The sequence below is a fragment of the Sminthopsis crassicaudata genome, chromosome X (assembly GCF_048593235.1).
Source record: "Sminthopsis crassicaudata isolate SCR6 chromosome X, ASM4859323v1, whole genome shotgun sequence".
Lineage (NCBI taxonomy): Eukaryota > Metazoa > Chordata > Mammalia > Dasyuromorphia > Dasyuridae > Sminthopsis > Sminthopsis crassicaudata.
The window spans coordinates 64,104,416-64,112,511 of record NC_133623.1 but is presented as its reverse complement, the minus strand read 5'-3'; positions in this window follow the sequence as shown (position 1 = coordinate 64,112,511).

The following is an 8,096-nucleotide window of genomic DNA, read 5'->3' as shown; positions in this document are numbered from 1 at the left end:
GTCTGTTACCAAGGAAATCTGATATCTTGAGTTAGTCACTCTCTGCAGAGACTTGACCTCTCTCAAACATACTGATTTGAGAGAATTTAATTATGGGGAATTAATCTACACTTGTGAAATCATAAGAAAGGGGGGAAAATAAAGCATTTGTGAATCTCTCAGCTAAAACCCCACCTTCTGAAAAAAAACCTTTCTCAGTTCCCCTTAATGTTTAATGGCTTCATTGTTTAATTATCTTCCAATTTATCCTGCATCTAGATCTTGTTTGTGCATAGTTGTTTCCATGTTGTGTCCCCCATTGATTATCAGGGTGATGAAATGGATAAATTGATGGACCTGGAGTTAGGAATATCGGAGTGAAAATCCAGCTTTAAATTCTTACTAACTGTCCCTCATAGCAGGCTGTCCTGAAAATGACTTAGCAAAATGGGCACATATTTTATAGGGGAAATAGAACCTTGGGGGTTTCTCAGGGAAACCAGGGAAGAATTTGGTAGCTCAGTGGGAGGGGTTGAAGAGCTAGATGGAATGAATCAGGAAGGCCAGGTCCCAGACCTATCTAAATGGGATGCTAATTAGTACCTCAATAGTTGTTGTAAATGTCTTTAAAAATGCTAACTAGATTGAATACATGATGAATGCATTAACAATAGACTCCAACTTCACATTATTCTATTCAAATAGGATTTGGGCTCCTTCCTGACAGGGGAAGATAGTTCATACCCACAACATTACTAAATTCTTTTTTTTTCAGTTGTTTATCCAGATATTTCTTTATTTAAAAATAGTTTTCAACCTTCATTTTTGTAAGATGCTCTGTTCTAATTTTTTCCCCTCTTTCCCTTATCTCAATCATCCTCAAAACAGCATGCAATTTGCTATAGGTTAAATATGTGTGATCCTTTTAAACATATTTCAATATTTTTTATGTTGTGTAAGAAAAATGTGACCAAAAGAGAAAAAAACCCTAAGAAAGAAAAAGCAAGCAAACAAACAAAAACAGAAAATTCAATCCACATTCAATCTCCATAGTTCTCTCTCTGAATACAAATGACTCTTTCCTTCCCTAGTTTATAGAAATGGTCTTGGATCATCACCTTACTTAGAAGAGCTATTTGATCATAACACAATCTTTCTGTAACTGTATATAATGTTCTCCTGGTTTTGCTCAAGTCCCTCCAGGCATTTCATAGTATAGAATAACACTATTATTTTCAAATTTTTAGTTCTTTCTCTAATTTATTTAAAATGCATAATCCATTTCTTGAATAATTTGAAATTATCTAGTCAGGTACAGGTCAGAAATAAATTCACTTTTTTATGGTTTAAATGATTTCTTAGACAGGGAATATTCTTTTAACCTTTAAATTTTTTTCATTTCCCCCAGTTCCATGTAAAACAATATTTTTTTTGCTTATACATGTCCATCTGTTTTTTATATATTTCCATAAGAATCATATTGGGAAAGAAAAATCAGAATTAAAAGGAAAAACTCACAAGAAAAAAAGGTGAACATTGCATGTATTGATTTACATTCAGACTCCATAGATCTCTGTCTGGATGCTGATGGTATTTTCCATCCAAATTTTATTGGGATTGCCTTAGATCACTTGACCTCTGATGAGAACCAAATCTTATAGTCAGTCATTGCACAATCTTGTTGGTGGTCTGTGCAAATTTTTCCTGTTTCTGTTTATTTTGCTCAGCATCAATTCATGCAAATCTTACCAGTACTTTCTAAAATTAGCCTGTTCAACAATAATATTCCATTATTTTCATATACCATAACTTATTTGGCCATCCCTGAATTGATGGACATCCACTCAGTTTCCAATTCTTTGCCACCACAAAAAGAGATGCCACAAATATTTTTGCACATTTGGGTCCTTTTCTTTCTTTTATGTTTTTTTGGGATACAGACCCAGTAATGGCACTGCTATGAGGGACACCTAGTAAGAATTTAAAGCTGGATTTTCATTCAAATATTCCTAACTCCAGGTCCATCAATTTATTCATTTCATCACCCTGCTAATCAATGGGGGAGACAACATGGAAACAACTATGTACAAACAAGATCTAGATGCAGGATAAATTGGAAGATAATCAAACAATGAAGCCATTAAACATTAAGGGGAACTGAGAAAGGCTTTTTTCAGAAGGTGGGGTTTAAGCTGAGAGATTCACAAATGCTTTATTTTCCCCCCTTTTTTATGATTTCACAAGTGTAGATTAATTCCCCATAATTAAATTCTCTCAAATCAGTATGTTTGAGAGAGGTCAAGTCTCTGCAGAGAGTGACTAACTCAAGATATCAGATTTCCTTGGTAACAGACAAGTCGCCATGACAACCAGAGATGGGGCCCAGCTGATGCAGCTTTCAACAACACAATTGTTCCTCTGCAGGGTCTCACAGCCAGAAGGGAGGGGCTGCAGCAAAGAGTCCATTTTGAGATGCTGTTTTCCTCCAAGACTTTGCAGCAGAGTCCATTTTGAGATTCTGTTCTCCTCCAAGACTTTGTCTTTGCCAGCATTCCCTTGCCTTCCATCACCACGGGACAAAAGAGAGACAGAGAGAGAGAGAGAGAGAGAGAGAGAGAGAGAGAGAGAGAGAGAGAGAGAGAGAGAGAGAGAGAGAGAGAGAGAGACAGAGAGACAGAGACAGAGAAACAGAGAGAGAATTAGAATAAGGTAAAATCAGGATGAATTGACACAGAAGGAACACATTCATCTTTAAAATACCCCCTTAGCACCATGTGACCTGTGGCTTCCTAAGACCAATTTTGACTTCTTCCTTGCTGTAGGGACTTTGTCATATTTCCCTTCAATTAGCAGCAGACATAGCTTCTGTAGTCACTTCAGAAAAAAGGTGGAAGATGGGTGTTGAAAATGTGCTCCTTTCTTTTTGGGGCCAATCCTAGGTTAGGGACTACCTGGGTTTGCAGAGACTTTGAAAAGTTACTCAATACCCTCAATGACCATAAAACATGACAGATCTTCATTCAACTAGGACAGAGAAGGGAAAGTGTGCCAAGGAAGGACCTGGGTAGGATGCCATGCTTGTTGCCCTGTCATCCCAGTGCTTAGGCCCATGCTTGGTACATAGGAGGTGTTTAATAAATGTTTATTGATTCATTGATTGAAGTCCAAAAGCAAGGACCTTTCATCTGAGTCACAATGAACAAGTAGAATTTGCAGGGTGAGAGCAGAAGGAACATGGTTTGGGGTGGGGCCGGCCGGCTACAGTGGTCTAAGTGAATTTGTGCTCACCCACCAAGCAGGGCAGCTCAGGTGATGGGTGGAGGGATTACTGCAAACTACAAAGATTAAGTCCCCTCTGAAAGTCAGGAGGGTGGGTGATGAGATGGGCATGGAATGAAGCATCAACTGGCTGTGTGACCTGGCCTTAGCCCCCTGGCCATCCTGAAAACAACATTCTTTCCAGGCAAGACAGTTCCCTCTTCTGGGTCTCTGTTCCTTCCCCTGGGCAATGCTTCTGATCTAACATTAACATTCAGATATTTTCTTAGGAAATTCAAGATTTCAGGATCGTGGACAAACTTATGTGCACCTGGTTAGGTCATCAGATTCCTGGAATAGAATGATGGGTAACATGTCTTTTCCTCATCCTCACTCAATTCTTGCATCCATAACTGGTTTGCATGCCTTTTCATACATCTTTCTCTCCACCACAAAAAGAGCTGCTATAACTTTTGTGGGCATTGTTGTCCTTTTCCATTTCTTATGATCTCTTTGGGATAGAGACCTTGCAGTGGAGGGTCAGGTGTGTTCGGTAGTACATTCTTATAGTTTAACATCATTTTAATTCTTTTCATTTATTTTTTACTTATTGTTCCATGAATTCACTACCTTCTCTGTCTCCTTCATCTTGAACATGTTCTTGGACAAATCACTTTCCTACTCAGGGGTCCGGTTTACTCTTATTTGATGATAGGAAAGTGCTATTTGCATTGACTTTACAGAATTATTTTGAAGCCAGTATTTTAGAACTGTGAAAGTTCTATGATAATGGGAATTATTATAATTATGAATATGTTTGAACCAGATGTATGATTTTTTTTCTAAGGCTCCTGCTCTGAAATCTGGAGTCTTACAGAGATGCTTAAGGCATTGGGTTGTGAATATGAATAGCTATGATTTGTTTCATTACAAGCATTAGCAAAAAAAAGCAGAGGTCTTGTATAGAATAGAAAACATTTAGGCAATTTTATGAAGGTATACTTTGGCATTTGTTGTTTCTTTGAGGTTAGTGTGCTTTCCTTAAGGTACTGTTCACTGGTAGATTAGAGCAATCTCTGAATTATTGCCAGGTATTAAAGCACTTCTATATCTTATAAAAGGGCTGTCTATGTTTGTTGATTTATCTGTAAACTTCTTTATTTAAAAGGCCCTCCTGAAAAGCCAGAATCCTACAACATGTTGTTTACAAGAAACACATTTGAAGCAGAAAATTATATATGTAAAGCTAAAAGGCTATAGTGGAATCGATTATGCTTCAGCTGAAGTAAAAAAAAAAACACAAAAAAACAAAGATAGTGTTCTTGATCTCAGATCAAGCAAAAGCAAAAATAGATCTAATTTAAAAAGATAAGGAAGGAAACTACATCTTGCTAAAGGGTAGTAATGAAGTAATATCAATACTAAACATATATGCACCAAGTGGTATAGCATCCAAATTCCTAGAGGAGAAGTTAAGTGAATCGCAACAAGAAATAGACAGCAAAACTATACACATGGGTGATCTCAGCCTTCCTCTATCAGAACTGGACAAATCTAACCATAAAATAAATAAGAAAAATATTAAGGAGGTGAATAGAATTTTAGAAAAGATTAACATGATAGACTTTTGGAGAAAATTGAAAGGGGATAGAAAGAAATATACCTTTTCTCAGCTGTACATAGAACCTACATAAAATTGATCATATATCAGGGCATAAAAACTTCACAATCAAATGCAGAAAGGCAGAAATAATAACTGCATTCTTTTCAGATCATGATGCAATAAAAATCACATGTAATAAAGGGTTATGGAAAAAATACACCTAAAAAATGAAATAATCTAATCCGAAAGAATGAGATGGTGAACAACAAACCATAGAAACAATCAATAATTTCATCCAAAAGAATGACAATAATGAGATGACATATCAATATTTATCGGATGCAGCCATAGCAGTTCTTTGGAGAAATTTTACATTGCTAGATGCTTACTTGCATAAAATAGAGAGAAAAGTTCAATGAATTGGCATGTAGCTAAGTAAGCTAGAAAAAGAACAAATTAAAAACTCCAAATGAAATATTAAATTTTAAATTCTGAAAATAAAAAAGGAGATTAATAAAATTGAAAGTAAGAAAATTGTTGCACTAATAAGCAAGAGTTGTTTCTTATGAGAAAATCAACAAACTTGACAAACCTTTACTTAATTTGATTGCCAAAAGGAAAGAAAAAAATCAAATTTTTAATATCAAAATTGAAATAGGTGAATTTTCCACCAATGAAAAAGGAAATTAGAGCAATAAATAGGAGCTATTTTGCCCAAGCATATGGCAATAAATATGATAATCTATGTGAAATGGATGAATACTTATAAAAATATAGATTTCCCAGATTAACAGGGGAGGAAATAAATTACTTAAACAGTCCCATTTTAGAAAAAGAAATTGAACAAGATATTAATCAACTCCCTAAGAAAAAATCTCAAGGAACAGATAGATTTACAAGTGAATTATACCAAATAATTAAAGAACAGTGAATTCCAATACTATATGGTGCTTATACCTAAGCCAGGTAGGGTCAAAACAGAAAAAGAAAATTGTAGAACAATTTGCCTAACAAATATTGATGCAAAAATCTTAAACAAAATATTAGCAGAGATTGCAGCAAGTTATCCTCAAGGTAATACACTATGACCAAGTAGGATTCATACCAGGAATGCAGAGTTCGTAGTAGGAAAACTCTTAGCATAATTGACTATATCATTAACTAAACTAACAAAAAGATATGATTATCTCAATAGATGAAGTAAAAGCATTAGACAAAATCCAATATCATTCCTATTAAACACGCTACAGAGTGGAATTTTCCTTAGAATAATCAGTAGCATCTATTTAAAACTACCAGCAAACATCATATGTAATGGGGACAAAGTAGAACCATTCCCAAAAACATCACGGGTGAAACAAGGTAGCCCACTATCACCATTACTATTCAACATGTATTAGAGATGTTAGCTTTGGTAAAAAGAAAAGAAAAAAAGATTAAAGGAATTAGAGTAGGTAATGTGCAAACCAAATTATCACTCTTTGCAGATCATATGATGGTATACTTAGAAAACCTTAGACAACCTACCAAAAATACTAGAAACAATTCACAAGTTTAGTCAAGTTACAGGATACAAAATAAATCCACATAAATCATCAGTATTTTTATATATTATCTTCAAAGTCCAACAGCAAGAGGTACAAAGAGAAATTCCATTTAAAATAACTGTTGATACTATAAAATATTTGGGAGTCTGCCTGCCAAGGCAAAGTCAGGAACTATATGAACACAATTATAAAATCATTTTCACACAAATATAATCAGATCTAATCATTTGGAAAAATATCAAGTACTCATGGGTAGGTTGAGCAAATATAATAAAAATGACAATGCTACCTAGATTAATCTACTTATTCAGTGCCATCCCAATCAAGCTCCCAAGAACTTAAATTAGTGATCTAAATAACTCTACCAGACCTAAAACTATATCATAAAGCATCAGTCATCAAAAGCATTTGGTACTGGTTAAGAAAAAGAGCAGTGAATCAGTGGAATAGGTTAGGTTCACAAGATACAATAGTCAATAACTATCATAATTTGGTCTTTGATAAAGACTCCAGCTTCTGAAATAAAAACTCACTATCTGACAAAAATTTTTGAGAAAATTGGAAATTAGTATGACAGAAACTACGCATTGACCCATAGCTAACACCATATATGAAAATAAGGTAGAAATGGGTTGACCATTTAGATTAGAGTGATGTTATAAATAAATTAGAAGAACAAAGGATAATCTGGCTCTCAGATTTGTGAAGAAGGAAGGAATTTGTTGCCAATGAAGAACAAGAGTATATTATGGAATATATAATACTTAATTTTGATTATATTAATTTAGAAGTTTTTGTACAAACAAAACCAATGCAGACAAGATTAAAAGGGGAGCAATAAATTGGGAAAGAATTTTACATTCAAGGTTTCTGATGAAGGCTTCATTTCTAAAATATATGGAGAACTGACTCAAATTTATAAGAATTCAAGCCATTCTCTAATTGATAAATGGTCAAATGACATGGACAGAAAATTTTCAGATGATGAAATTAAACCATTTATAGTTATATGAAAAAATGCTCTGAATTATTATTGACCAGAAAATGTCATCTAAGACAACACTGAGGTACCACTATACACCTCTCAGATTGGCTAAGATGACAGAAAAATATAATGAATGTTTGAGAGGATGTGGGATAACTTGGACTTGACTCTTTTCAGCAATAAGGTAATTCTAGGAAATTCCAAGACTTTGGGGTTGTAAAAAGCCATCAGTATCAAGAGAGGAAACTATGGAGAACATAACACAGTATTTTCACTCTTTTTATTGTTATATACTTGCATTTTGTTTTCTTTCTTATTTTTTCCTTTTGTGATCTGATTTTTCTTATGTAGCATAATAATTATGGAAATATGTATAGAAGAATCAGACATATTTAACATATATAAGATTATTTGGGGGTGGGAAAGGAGGAAAAAATTGGAACAAAAGGTTTTGCAAGGGTAAATGTTGAAAGCTATCTATGCATAGGTTTTGAAAATAAAACACTTTAACAAATAAATAAATTTAATCTTTTAAAATTTAATTTAATTTGTGTAATAAAATAAGCATTTCTTTAACATAGTACAGTAAAAAGATGATTGCCCAGGAAACTGCAAATCTGCTATGCATTTGCTGTTCCTTTCAAATATACAACAAAATTACCATATAAATTTCTTTCTTTTTTCTTCCCTCTGCCCTCTACCCTTGCCCTAGAGATCACAGTCT